Source organism: Nycticebus coucang, chromosome X, assembly GCF_027406575.1.
Source record: "Nycticebus coucang isolate mNycCou1 chromosome X, mNycCou1.pri, whole genome shotgun sequence".
Classification (NCBI taxonomy): Eukaryota; Metazoa; Chordata; class Mammalia; order Primates; family Lorisidae; genus Nycticebus; species Nycticebus coucang.
Genome location: NC_069804.1, coordinates 73,091,871 through 73,107,856, shown reverse-complemented (window position 1 = coordinate 73,107,856; position 15,986 = coordinate 73,091,871).

Here is a 15,986-nt window from a genome sequence, read left to right as displayed (position 1 = left end):
TAACATTTACTTGTTTATCATGTTGTATATCAAAGGACGCAATATAATTAGTTATTTTTACAAGTTAAAAGATTTTAAAGGAAATACATAGTCAACTGGATCACATGTAAATTCTTTCACAAATTTTCTTTTATGAGTTTCATTTAACCTGCACAGACCATCTACAAACATTCTAAACTTTCTTGAACTTTTGCTCTGCCTTTTACTTTCTTACATAACTATTCTGTTTCAGGACAAAATTTATCACACAAGATTCTTTTTTTTACAAAATGTCGTTTTCCTTTCTGTTTAATTTCTCTTACTCTCAAAAACTCACTTTCCACTAAACAGGATCTCAGTTTACTATGAAGTTACTTATTTACTCAGCTAAACTGATAATTAGAAGGTTTAAAAGGCAAGAATCTTATCCGTTGACAAAGATTCAGTTTGTAAAAATATTTTTCTTATTTATACAAATTACTAGTGGCAAAGGGCCAATAATAAAGGTTCTAAACCTCACCCTTGGGATTCCGCCAGTGCTGCTGTCTGGGGGCTGTAACACTTGGTTGGGAGGCAGGCCCGCCCCACGAAGGGCAGGGGGGCCCCCAGCTTCCTTCCCCGCTGGGCTTTTTCAGCTGTCTTGGAGCTAGTGGAAATGCGCCCGGTGGTTTTGTTTGCTATCGGCGAGTGTACTTTCATTTTCTCCAAGCGGCGGGTGAGATCTTGCAGCGGCCGTTGGCGCCTCCTTCTGCGTTGTCTTTTCCGAATCTGAGTTAAATACTCCTGGAATAACTTCAAAGTTTTTAGTATAATTTGAACTTCTACTAATTATAATTCCAACCGTTCCAGGCAAAAGTTGCCTTTTCATTGTAGTGGGGATTAAAGTAACACCGTCCCATTTGGATAATAAGACATTCTTTTCACTTGCTAAATTTAAACCTGCACTTTCAGGCGTGTTTCTTTGGAGATTATGAATAGTGAATTCAGGCGCCTGAGGATTTAAAGTGGATGGTTGCTGCATGCTCTGCAGTGCAGCACGATCTCCCTTGGGGTCAGGGCTGGGAGAACGCCCCCTCTCTAGTTTTCTGATTTTCTCATTTCCTGTTCCTCAGGATCTGAGTCACCCTTGTCATTATTCAAGGGGGTCCCATCCTTATGAAATTTTGATTTACATTCATTTTTCTAATGTCGCCCCTTTTTATAACGGGGGCATAAGCCGGGTGGGTCTCCCCTCGGCTTATTGGCATGGGACCGTTTACAGTCCTTCTGCATATGTCCTGGCTTGCCACAATTGTAGCAAGTGTTAGCAGGAGCTCTTGGCCCCTTACCTCCTTTATTGAAGGTATTTTTAACATAGGCGCTGAATTTCTGTCCTTGCATTGCTGCAGCATAGGCCATACTTTGGACTATAGCTGGTGAGGCATCCATGCATGCTTTAATATAATCTGGTAAAGTACCTGTTTTTCTTAGAGGACGTATAAGGTCCTGACACAGCGTGTTGGCATTTTCCCATGCTAACTGTTTGAGCAACAGTGATGTGCCCTCAGACAGGAGGAGCATTCTGTTAATGGCTTCTTCTAGTCTTGAAATAAAGTTTTGGTACGGTTCCTCCGTACCTTGCCTAATATTGGCTAATGTACTGCCTTTGGCCCCGGGAGGAGGGAGCTTGCGCCAAGCACTGATGGCATTTTTTGTTATGGCTTCTAGAAATTGGCGGGGGATGGCCGTCTGTGCCTGAGGAGATGCAAAATCATCAGTTTCTAATAACATAGCCATAGTGGGCTTAGTTCTCCTTTTTTTACTAAATTGAACAACAGTTTCTTTGGACTTATTCTCATATTCAGTTCTCCATAAGACATAATCACCAGGTGATAAAGTGGATTTAGCTGTTTGGTGCCAATCATAGGGAGTAAGCCAGAGGCTTCCAACTAAGTCTACAATTTGTAAAGTATATGGAGCAGAAGCGCCCGAAGTAGGACAGCCTGCTGCAATTCTTTCAATGTTTTAAGAGGCAGGGGTTCCCATACGGGATCCTCATCGTCATTAGCTGACACTTTCACTGGAAAAGTGAAAGTAAAATCCCCTTGCTTTATAGCTTCCTGCACTGCGCCCTGAAAACCTCGGGCTTCCTGCCTTGCGTTCTGAAGACCCATGGGAGGCAAAGGTGGCCAAGGGGGACGAGAGACCCTTTTAGCAGGACGTGCCTTTGTCATGCTTACAAACGCCATGGGGGGCTCATTATCATGATCAAAGAAATCATCCTCCAGATTTTGCTTTGCCATTTCATCTGCTAAATCCCAATCATCATCATCAAAAAAGGCTCCAAGCTCCGGCAGCGGAGGAAAAAAGTCCTCCTCCCGCTCTGGCGGCGGGGGGGCTGTTGCTACAGCACGCAGAAGCTCTGGCTCTGCCTCTTCACAAGTCTCTCTTGGTACTTCATCATAAATAGGTGGACTTTTAGCCTCTGGACTTTTAGTCTCTGAAGCAGTTTCTCGTGCAAACGCCTCAAGAGACATAGTATCAGTTAGCAATTCCCTAATCTGTAGCCACAGGGGGAAGGCTTGAGCGGGGAGTGTATGCTCCCCGTGTGCCTGCACATAACGGTGCATCTCCCTCCCAACTCTTTTCCAATCCGCTAGGGAGAGCGATCCCTCCTCCACGAACCAAGGGCTAACATGTCTGAGAAAATGCATAAGCTCCTCCAACCACTTGAGGGACACATTGAACCCGTTCTTTGCCAACAAATGCTGCAACATAGTACTCAATATTTTTTCTTCCTTAGTTAATGCGTGCCCCATGAATTCTGTGATTACTTACACTTAACCGGTCAGCCTTTACCGGCGGGTCTGCAGCTCCCTGGTAAGAGCCGCCCTCAAACTTGAAAAAGAAAGAAAAGGAGAGAAGATTACCTGTCCTTCAGGTCCCTGTTCGGGCACCACCTGCCGCGGACCGCCCTGTCGGTGGGCTCCAGTCCGAGGGAAAGTAGGGAGAAGGAACGAGGAAGGTTGAGAGGTCGGCGCAGGAATGACAGTCTGGCACACTACGGGTGAAGTATGCAGCTGTAAATTTACTGGGTACACATGTTGGTATTTATACATTTTTATAGAGCTTACATAATGCAATCTTTTTGCTTACGTGCGCGGGTTATCTTTGTGTTTGTAAGTGTGATTTATCATGCATTGTTATGTCTTAAGGTTCCGCTTCCCGGAGGGTAGCGGTTATTAGTCAACTCTGCCCGCTTCTTCCTATCTCAGGAATGTTACTGCCTCCAACTCTTTTCTTAGTTTCTTATTATCTTTTTAGAACAGCTTGATATTTTCTTTATACTAATGCTTGATTAATTCTACATTTACTATTTGATCTTATTGTTATTGATAATTATAATTTTGATTTAGAGTAAATTTCTTGACAAGTATTAGATTTTTATTGATTTTTATTATGCGTGACAGTTGGTGAAGTAAGATGTTCTGAACAGGACTTCATGGTGGGTGGATGTGTTTCAGTGACTTTGTAACTTATGTAGATAATTTGTATTTTGTGTCCTTAGGCTTATCGTCTTAGCTCACTGGTATTTATGGTGGGAAAACATCTTTATGTGCTCATTGTTGGTGCCACTGAGTCTAATAGCTCATGAGGTGGTGTTATATCTGGATCAACAGTGTATTGTGTTCATTCTTAAGAAAGTACATATTGATAGTTTATCAGAACAAACAGACTTCTGGTACAGAATGACAAACACATGAGTAGACGCCACAATCTTTAAACTTAAGCGGGTAACTGAGCATGCTAGGCAACATTTCTGATGCTGTGCATACTGGGGGCGCTGGGGGCAAAGCTCCGGAGAGCACAAACCACCTTCCCGTCGTTCTATAACGCGGACAGCACTGCCTCACTACGGCTATATGCCGTGGGCGTGGCAACTTAGCTCAGATTAAATATATTTCCTGAACAGACCATTTTCAAGCACTGAGATTAAAGAAACAATAAAGAATCTTCCAATAAAAAAATGCCCTGGTCTGGATGGGTTCACACCAGAGTTCTATCAAACCTTCAAAGAATAGCTTATTCCTATACTACAGAAATGATTCCAAAAATTGAGGAAAAATGAATCTTTCTCAACATGTTCTATGAAGCAAACATCACTCTCATACCAAAACCAGGAAAACACCAACTAAAAAGGAAAATTTCGGAGCAATTTCACTCATGAATATAGATGCAAAAATTCTCAATAAAATTCTAGCCAATAGATTACAACCTCTCATAAAAAAAGTCATACATCATGATCAAGTAGGTTTCATCCCAGGGATGCAAGGTTGGTTTAACATATGCAACTTCATAAACGTTATTCACCATATCAACAGAAGCAAAACCAAAGACCATATGATCCTCTCAATAGATGCAGAAAAAGCGTTCAATAAAATCCAGAATCCTTTTATAATTAGAGCACTGAGGAATATAGCAATAGGTGGCACATTTCTGAAACTGATTGAAGCTATCTATGACAAACCCACAGCTAATATTGTACTGAATGGAGTAAATCTGAAAGCTTTTCCTCTTAGAACTAGGACCAGAGAAGTTTGTCCTCTGTCATCATTATTATTCAACATAGTGCTGGAAATTCTAGCCAATATAATTAAGTAAGACAAAAAAATAATGGGCATCCAAATGGGATCAGATGAGGTGAAACTCTCCCTCTTTGCTAAGGATATTATCTTATACTTAGAGAACCCCAAATACTCAACCATAAGTCTTGGAAGTCATCAAAAAATGCAATAATGTCTCAGGATATAAAATCAATGTCCACAAGTCAGTTGCCTTTGTATATGCCAACACCAGACAAGATGAGAGTTTAATTAAGGACACAACTTCCTTCACCTTAGCCCCAAAGAAAATGAAATACTTAGGAATATACCTAATGAAAGAGGTGAAGGACCTCTATAAATAAAATTATGAAACCCTATGAAATCAGAGGACTTTAACAAATGGAAGAACATACCATACTCATGGCTAGAAGAACAAAATTGTTAAAATGTCTATACTTCCCAGAGCAATGTACCAATTCAACGCCATCCCTATTAAAATACCAACATCCTGCGTTTTGTATGGAACCAGAAAAAAACCTATATAGCTAAGGCAGTTCTTAGTAATAAAAACAAAGCTGGGGGTATCAACATACCAGATTTTAGGCTGTACTACAAGGTTATAGTGGTCAAGACAGCATGGTACTGGCACAAAAATAGAGACATAGATATGTGCAATCAAATATAAAATCAGGAAATGAAACCAACAACTTACAACCACCTAATCTTTGATAAACCAAACAAGAATGTCCACTGAGTGAAAGATTCACTTTTCAATAAATGGTGCTGGGAGAATTGGATATCCACATACAAAACACTGAAACTGGACCCGCATCTTTCTACACTCACAAAAATTGATTTAAGGTGGCGCATTTCTTAAGTTGACTGAAGCCATCTATGACAGTTGCAAAGCCAATATCATACTGAATGGTGTAAAACTGAATGTTTTTCCACTTAGAACTGGAACCAGACAAGGATATCCACTATCACCACTACTATTCAACATAGTTCTAGAAGTTCTATCCAATGCAATCAGGCAAGAGAAGAATATAAAGGACATCCAAATGGGGACATAAGATGTTAACTAACTTTTATTTACTAAAGTAAAGCACACTTATCTCTATGCCTTGTTAATCAAAACAGCTAATGCACTTCTATTTGCCAGACTCAGTACAAAGAATCACAGAATCATAGACTCTTTGGTGCTATACTCTCTAATCAATGGTTCCAAATGAGGGTGATTATTAGAATGAGCAATGAAGGAAGTTAAAATTTTAATTCCTGTACACTGCTGTAAGCCTGCTGAATTAAAATATTGGAAAGTGGAGACTGGGAACCTATATTGTTAATTGGCTATTCTGATGATCAGTCAAGTTTAAGAAATGATCTACTGTAACGTTCTCTACTTCAATATCTTCTAAAATATATCTACTGTATATTATTTCAGGGCTTGCTTGTACCCTGTGCTCTTTGCCACTAACCAGCCCCAATAACACACAATTGTCCTCACAAGCACAGCACAGATCTGTTTAATGTCAGGTCAACAGTTTCAGCAGTTTTTATCCCCCTTGTATTGACCTGACATCTCCCTCTTTGCAGCTTCCACCCATTGGTCCAGATTCTGCAATCAGAAGTCATAGTTAATATTTAATACCTCTTAAATTAGTCTTCTACATATTTGAGGAATGTTATCAAATTTCTTGTAGTTCTTCTGTTATTTGAGGTAAATCTCCTCAGTTCACTCATGGTTTCTAATATCATAGTTTCATTTCCTCTGTGCATATTTCACTTTATAGTTTAGTACCATTTAGTGTATGATATCCTGATCAGGACAAAGTAATTCAGATGTGGTCTGATCATTGCAACAACTCTCTCCTCCCACATTCTGGACATTCTATACCTAAGAATGCATCCTAAGGTGGTGGTTAATATTTGGAGCAGCTCATCACCCTTGGCATTCACCATAACTTGAAAATATCTACTTCCTTCTTTAACTTCTTTAAGTCTCTTTCACATTAGGGTATGTGTATCATCTTACTATGTAAAAACTGTTGTGGTAGAATAAGTCATGTCCCCCATAAAGATTTCCACATTTTAATTAACTGAATTTGTGAACATATTACCTTACATGGAAAAAGTAATTATATAAATGTTATTAATTTAAGGATCTTAAAGTAGGAAGATTATCCTGAATTACCTGGATGACCTCAATGTAATCATAATATTCCTCATAAGGGGAGATGGAGGAAGGGGACCACGGGCCAAGAAATGAAGATGATCTCTTAAAGCTGGAAAAGAAAAGGAAATGAAATTTCCCCTCAAACCTCCAGAAAGTAACTAAGCCCTGACAACACTTTGTTTTTTTTTATTTTTTATTTTAAAATTTTTATTAATATTAAATCATAGCTGTGCACATTAATTTGACCATTGGGCATCATACATTGGTTTTATAAACAGTTTGACACATTTTCATCACACTGGTTAATACAGCCTTCCTGGCATTTTCTTAGTTATTGTGTTAAGACAATTATATTCTACATTTACTAAGTTTCACATGTACCCTTGTAAGATGAATTTCTGTTGGACTTCTAGATTGTGGAACTAAAAGATAATACAGCTTCTATTGGTTGTTTTACTGTTTACTAATTTTGTAGCAATTTGTTACAAGATAATACAGCTTCTATTGGTTGTTTTACTGTTTACTAATTTTGTAGCAATTTGTTACAGCAGCAATAGAAAACAAATACAAATCAGCTGCTTTGTAGTAACTTTAGAATGACACTTGGAAGAGAAGATAATCTAGTAATAACCAGTGGGGACACAGAGGCTTAGAGTGAAAAAGATACTTATCGAATATCACACAGAAAGTTGTTGGTAGGCCTGGGACTTGAATCTAGGTCTCCTGCCTTTGAGGCTAGGGCAATTTTACTCACCTATTAACTACCTCTCACAGAGTAAGACAGAACTCAAAGACATGTAGATAGAATCATGGGTTCTAAAAACCAACACTTCCAGAGCATGAAACTATGGTAAATGGAGGGAAAAGCATTACTCTTAAGTTCCGGAATAAGTCAATGCCAGAGACAAGCCTGTGGCCCAGTTCTCCATATTTTTATGTATCTCCATTATGCCACATTGCCTGTTGCCTGCCTTTGGACCACACATGTCTCACTTTTTTAAATCATTTTCAGCCATTTCCCCCAAGTATCTAGCCTCATTTACTTATGTAATTCTGTGTTAGTGATACCAGTTGAGGAGGAGTTTGGGTAAAAACCACTCATTTGGTTTCTGTGTCAACACATCTTTTCCCACAATAGTACAGCACTTGACACTTGGAAACATTTCACTTTGTAAAAGGCTACTTTGTGTTGGTTTAGTTTAATCGGAAAATCAAAAAACTAATTTCAAACTACAAAGTTTTCTTTAGCTTATTTTGCTTAGAAGGAATGAATGCAAATAATTTCACTATTTACTCCTTTTCTACGGGATCTTTGAGAGCTCGGGGGGAACTGAGATGAGAATATTGATGAGCATCTTCAAATAATAAAAAGATGGAGAGAGGATGCCAGATTGAGAAGCTTTATTTGGAAGATTCTATTATAGGCCTTGGAGTCAGACAGAACTAGGTTCAATCTTAACTCTATGACCCATTAGGTGTGTCAATTTTAGCAAGTCATTTTGCTTCTTGATGAGTTTCCTTATCCGTAAAGTGGGAGTAACAGTGGTATTTATCTTTTATACTTTTTGAGAAGATTAAAAAATATTCCACATCCCTGCTATAATTTTGTGGTCACGGTTTTCACATCACAGAACTGACAAAGTCTAGAACATCCAGAAGAAGCTGATGAAGCAAAGGAAGTCACGTAATTATTTTCCTAGATCTAATAAGTACTTAGTATTCTGGGCTTGGCAGGCATCTGGGATTATTAGATATTTATTCCCAGGGGCAGACCAGAGGCAGATGTTATAGCAGATAGGAACAACTCTGGCCTGAGAATCAGGAATCCAAGGTTCTAGTCTTATATTTATGACTGGGTTTCTCAATGACCATTGCCAAATTACTACCCTTTCTAGGCTTCAATAGTCTCATTCATAACATATGAGGAGAATAGATTTTATTATTAATTTATTCACTCATTTATTCATTCTAACACATTTAACCGGTAATACTTACACCTGGTTTGAAATGTACAGGAAATGAGAAGTCCTTTGACAGATCAGTAAAGCTGTCAAATTCATGCCTCTCAGAGCTTCTACTCTAGGAAGTGTGGAGAATGATCTGGAGTGGAATAAAAGGGACAGAGAAATATTTTAAGAGGTTTGTGTGATGTTCCATGAAAGTAATGGTGAGGACTTGAATTGAGGCAGAAGCAGGACCACAAAATAGCTTGATGACAACTGCATAAGATCTTTAAATCATGCATGGAAGAACTGGATCATGTGGCTTGTTCTTCCAAGGTTTTCAGAATGGTTTGACCTCATTGTTTATATCTCTATATACTACCATGTCACTTTTGCACATTTAAAAAATGAGGTCAGTGTCATGACACACACTGGAAGGTATGGTTTCAAGATGTCATGCTAGATTTTCCTCAGAGGAAGCTAAAAAATACCACACTTCAAACAAGTTTTTTGAGGAAAACCAAAGTGCGCCTCATGCTCAGGCATGGGGTGCTACGGGGTAGTGGTGTTGAGGAGGACTTCAAAGGTTACTGCAATTGATGTCTATACCAATGAACATCTATACACATTTGTCACCAACATTTAGTGTTGAATGTTCTCTATGATGTAACAATATATTTTAAGGTGTGTTTTTAATATTTAAGCAATTTTTGTTCATTATTAAAGAAATGCAATTTCATTTTTGAAAATGTATAAAGCAGATAATGCTAAACATTTATAACAAAAATGTACTAAACCTCAACCTCATGTGACAGATATTGTGTGTGATAAGCACATTGCATACATTATCTATTGTAACTTCATAACCAGCTTGTGAGTCAGATACTCTTAAGTTTTCCATTTGTAGGCAGTAAATCTGAGAAACAAAGTTACCTGCTTATAAACCTCTGGCTAACCTAATCAGAAAAAAAAGAGTAAAATCTCTAATATCATCAATCAGAAACAACAAAGACAAAATAACCACAGACTCATCAGAAATCCAAAAAATCCTTGATGAATATTATAAGAAACTTTATTCTCAGAAATATGAAAATCTGAAGGAAATTGACCGATACTTGGAAGCACGCCACCTTCCAAGACTTAACCAGAATCAAGTGGAAATGTTGAACAGACCCATATCAAGTTCAGAAATAGCATCAACTAAACAAAACCTCCCTAAAAAGAAAAGCACGGGACCAGATGGTTTCACGTCAGAATTCTACCAAACCTTTAAAGAGGAATTAGTACCTATATTACTCAACCTGTTCCAAAATGTAGAAAGAGAAGGAAGACTACCCAACATGTTCTATGAAGCAAACATCACCCTGATCCCCAAACCAGGAAAAGACCCAACAAGAAAAGAAAATTATAGACCAATATCACTAATGAATATAGATGCAAAAATATTCAACAAGATCTTAACAAACAGAATCCAGCAACACATCAAATTATACATCATGACCAAGTTGGTTTTATCCCAGGGTGTCAAGGCTGGTTCAATATACGTAAATCTATAAATGTAATTCAGCAAATAAACAAATTAAAAAACAAAGACCATGTGATTCTCTCAATTGATGCAAAAAAAGCTTTTGATAATATCCAGCATCCCTTCATGATCAGAACACTCAAGAAAATTGATCTAGAAGGGACTTTTCTTAAACTGATAGAGGCCATCTACAGCAAACCCACAGCCAATATCATATTGAATGGAGTGATCAGGAACCAGACAAGGCTGCTCATTGTCTCCATTGCTTTTCAACATTGTAATGGAAGTTTTAGCCACCGCAAATAGGGAAGAAAAGGCGATTAAGGGTATCCATATAGGGTCAGAAGAGATCAAACTTTCGCTCTTCGCAGATGATATGATTGTGTATCTGGAAAACACTAGGGACTCTACTACAAAACTCCTAGAAGTGATCAAGGAATACAGCAGTGTCTCAGGTTACAAAATCAACATCCATAAATCGGTAGCCTTTATATACACCAACAACAGTCAAATTGAAAAAGCAGTTAAGGACTCTATCCCATTCACAGTAGTGCCAAAGAAGATAAAATATTTGGGAATTTACCTAACAAAAGACGTGAAAGATCTCTATAAAGAGAACTATGAAACTCTAAGAAAAGAAATAGCTGAAAATGCTAACAAATGGAAAAACATACCATGCTCATGGCTGGGAAGAATCAACATTATCAAAATGTCCATACTACCCAAAGCAATATATAATTTCAACGCACTCCCTATTAAAGCTCCACTGTCATATTTTAAAGATCTTGAAAAAACAATACTTCGTTTTATATGGAATCAGAAAAAACCTCGAACAGCCAAGACATTACTCAGAAATAAAAACAAAACAGGAAGAATCACACTACCAGACCTCAGACTTATCTACAAATCGATAGTGATCAAAACAGCATAGTATTGGCACAAAAACAGAGAAGCAGATATCTGGAACAGAATAGAGAACCAAGAGATGAATCCAGCTACTTACCGCTATTTGATTTTTGACAAGCCAATTAAAAACATTCAGTGGGGAAAAGATTTCCTATTTAACAAATGGTGCTGGGTGAACTGGCTGGCAACCTGTAGAAGACTGAAATTGGACCCACACCTTTCACCATTAACTAAGATAGACTCTCATTGGATTAAAGATTTAAACTTAAGACGTGAAAATATAAAAATACTAGAGGAGAATGCAGGGAAAACCCTTGAAGTAATTGGTCTGGGTGACTATTTCATGAGGAGAACCCCCCGGGCAATTGAAGCAGCTTCAAAAATACACTACTGGGACTTGATCAAACTAAAAAGCTTCTGCATAGCTAAGAACACTGTAAGTAAAGCAAGCAAACAGCCCTCAGAATGGGAGAAGATATTTGCAGGGTATATCTCTGACAAAGGTTTAGTAACCAGAATCCACAGAGAACTCAAACGCATCAGCAAGAAAAAAACAAGGGATCCCATCGCAGGCTGGGCAAGGGATTTGAAGAGAAACTTCTCTGAAGAAGACAGGCACACGGCCTTCAGACATATGCAAAAATGCTCATCATCTTTAATCATCAGAGAAATGTAAATCAAAACTACTTTGAGATTTCATCTAACTCCAGTGAGACTAGCCTATATCACAAAATCTCAAGACCAGAGATGTTGGCGTGGATGTGGAGAAAAGGGAACACTTCTGCACTGCTGGTGGGAATGCAAATTAATACATTCCTTTTGGAAAGATATATGGAGAACACTCAGAGATCTAAAAATAGATCTGCCATTCAATCCTGTAATCCCTCTGCTGGGCATATATCCAGAAGACCAAAAATCACAACATAACAAAGATATTTGTACCAGAATGTTTATTGCAGCCCTATTCATAATTGCTAAGTCATGGAAAAAGCCCAAGTGCCCATCGATCCATGAATGGATTAATAAATTGTGGTATATGTACACCATGGAATACTATGCAGCCTTAAAGAAAGATGGAGACTTTACCTCTTTCATGTTTACATGGATGGAGCTGGAACATATTCTTCTTAGTAAAGTATCTCAAGAATGGAAGAAAAAGTACCCAATGTACTCAGCCCTACTATGAAACTAATTTGTGGCTCTCACATGAAAGCTATAACCCAGTTACAACCTAACAATAGGGGGAAGTGGGAAAGGGTGGGGGGGTGGTGGGTAGAGGGAGGGGGATCGGTGGGATCACACCTGTGGTACATCTTACAGAGGTATTTGTGAAACTTGGTAAATGTAGAATGTAAATGTTTTGGCACAGTAACTGAGATAACGCCGGAAAGGCTATGTTAAGCATTGTGGTAAAAATGTGTCAGATGGTCTATGAAGCGAGTATATGATGCCCCATGATCATATCAATGTATACAGTTATGATTTAATAAAAAAAAAAAACAACACAAAGTTACCTGCTTGAGTTCACATAGGTAATAGGTGGTAGAGCTAGGATTTGAGGCCCATTCTGTCCAAGTTTAAAGTTTTCATCAGTTAACCTTTTTTTAATTAACTCATATATACATACATACTCATATGCAAAATGTATGCATACTCATGCATACATTTATGCCTTTGTTGGATTCAGTGTGTTGATTATTTGTACAAATTGGAGTGCTTACATCCTACTAATTAACATAGCTTTCACCTCATTTACTTAATCACAGTGTTAAGACATTTTTGTGTAATACTTGATAAACTAGACTTGTATCCTTGCAATATGCTCCCATAGGTGTGGTCCCACAATTAACCCTCCCTGTGTCAAACCACCCACTCCTTTCCCCTCCCATTCCCCTTCCCTCCTTCATCCTGGGCTTATAGTTGAGATTCAACTCTCATATGAAAGTGTGAGTGATTATAAATTGGTTTTATAGTAGTACTGAATATATTTGATATTTTTTTCCATCCCTGAGATACTTTACTGAGAAGAATATTTTCCAGCTCCATCCTTGTAAACATGAAAGAGGTAAAGTCTCCATCTTGCTTTAATGTTCCATAGTATTCCATGGTATACAGATACCATAATTTATTGATTCATTCATGGGTCAATGGGCGCTTGGGCTTCTTCCAATACTTGGCAATTATGAATTGAGCTACAACAAACAAACTGGTGCAAATATCATTGTTGCCAAGTAATTTTTGGTCTTTTGGATATACACCTAGTAGAGGAATTGCAGGATCAAATGGCAGGTCTACATTTAGATCCCTGAGTGCTCTCCAAACTTCTTTCCAAAAGGAACGTACTAGCTTACATTTCCTCCAGCAGTGTAAAATTGTTCCCTTTTCTCCAAATCCACACCAACATGTGTAGTTTTGAGAAAAAAATAAGCATGCACACTAAGCAAAAATCACTTATTGCATCATCCAGAGGCAAATGCTACTAATACTATGGCATGTTTTCTTTCAGTATGGTTTGCAAGTCTTTGAAAATTCTGTATTAATTCTTCCATTCTTGAGACACTGTACTAAGAAGAATATGTTCCAGCTCCATCCATGTAAACATGTAAGAGGTAAAGTCTCCATCTTTTTTAAGGCTGCATAATATTCCATGGTGTACATATATAACAATTTATTAATCCATTCGTGGATCGATGGGCACTTGGGCTTTTTCCATGACTTAGCAATTATGAATAGGGCTGCAATAAACATTCTGGTACAAATATCTTTGTTATGGTGTGATTTTTGGTCTTCTGGGTATATGCCCAGTAGAGGGATTACAGGATTGAATGGCAGGTCTATTTTTAGATCTCTAAGTGTTCTCCATATCTCTTTCCAAAAGAAATGTATTAATTTGCATTCCGACCAGCAGTGCAAAAGTGTTCCCTTTTCTCCACATCCACACCAACATCTCTGGTCTTGAGATTTTGTGATATAGGCTAGTCTCAGTGGAGTTAGATGATATCTCAAAGTAGTTTTGATTTGCATTTCTCTGATGATTAAAGATGATGAGCATTTTTTCATATGTCTGAAGGCCGTGCACCTGTCTTCTTCAGAGAAGTTTCTCTTCAAATCCCTTGCCCAGCCTGCGATGGGATCCCTTGTTCTTTTCTTGCTAATGCGTTTGAGTTCTCTGTGGATTCTGGTTATTAAATCTTTTTCAGAGACAAAACCTGCAAATATCATCTCCCATTCTGAGGGCTGTTTGCTTGCTTTACTTACTGTGTTCTTGGCTGTGCAGAGCTTTTTAGTTTGAGCAAGTCGCAATAGTGTATTTTTGAAGCAGCTTCAATTGCCCAGGGGGTCCTTCTCATAAAAAAAACTCACCCAACCCAATTTCTTCAAGGGTTTCCATACACTCTCTTTTAGTATTTTTATAGTTTCATGTCTTAGGTTTAAATCTTTAATCCAGTGAGAGTCTGTCTTGGTTAATGTTGAGAGGTGTGGGTCTACTTTCAGTCTTCTACAGGTTGCCAGCCAGTTCACCCAGCACCATTTGTTAAATAGGGAATCTTTTCCCCACTGAATGTTTTTAATTGGCTTGTCAAAGATTAAATAACGGTAATTAGCTGGATTCATCTCTTGGTTCTCTATTCTGTTCCAGACATCTACTTCTCTGTTTTTGTGCCAGTACCATGCTGTTTTGATCACTATTGATTTGTAGTATAGTCTGAGGTCTGGTAGCGTGATTCCTCCTGCTTTGTTTTTATTTTTGATTAATGTCTTGGCTATTCGAGGTTTTTTTGATTCCATATAAAATGAAGTATTGTTTTTTCAAGATCTTTAAAGTATGACAGTGGAGCTTTAATGGGGATTGCGTTGAAATTATATATTGCTTTGGGTAATATGGACATTTTAACAGTGTTGATTCTTCCCAGCCATGAGCATGGTATATTTTTCCATTTGTTAACATTCTCAGCTATTTCTTTTCTTAGAGTTTCATAGTTCTCTTTATATAGATCTTTCACGTCCTTTGTTAGATAAACTCCCAAATATTTCATCTTCTTTGGCACTACTGTGAATGGGATAGAGTCCTCAATTGTTTTTCCCACTTGATATTTTGGTATATATAAAGGCTTCCAATTTATGAATGTTGATTTTGTAACCTGAGGCACTGCTGTATTCCTTGATCACTTCTAAGAGTTTTGTAGTAGAGTCTCTAGTATTTTCCAGATATACAACCATATCATCTGCGAAGAGCAAAAGTTTGATCTCTTCTGACCCTATGTGGATACCCTTGATCGCCTTTTCTTCCCTAATAGTGGTGGCTAAAACTTCCATTACAATGTTAAAGAGCAATGGAGACAATGGGCAGCCGTGTCTGGTTCCTGATCTGAGTGGAAATGATTCCAATTTAACTCCATTCAATATGATATTGGCTGTGGGTTTGCTGTAGATGGTCTCTATCAGTTTAAGAAATGTCCCTTCTATACCAATATTCTTAAGTGTTCTGATCATGAAGTGATGTTGGATGTTATCAAAAGCTTTTTCTGCATCGATTGAGAGAATCATATGGTCTTTGTTGGAAGAAAAAGTACCCAATGTACTCACCCATATTATGAAACTAATGTAGGACTTTCACATGAAAGCTATAACCCAGTTACAACCTAAGAATAGGGAGAAGGGGGAAAGGGAGGGAAGGGAGGGGAAGGTAGGTGGAGGAAGTGGGATTAATGGGATTACACCTGTGGTTCATCTTACAAGGGTATATGTGAATCCTAGTAAATGTGGAATGTAAAGGTCTCAGCAAAATAACTAAGAAAATGCTATGAAAGCTATGTTAACTAGTATGATGAAAATGTGTCAAATGATCTATGAACCAAGTGTACGGTGCCCCA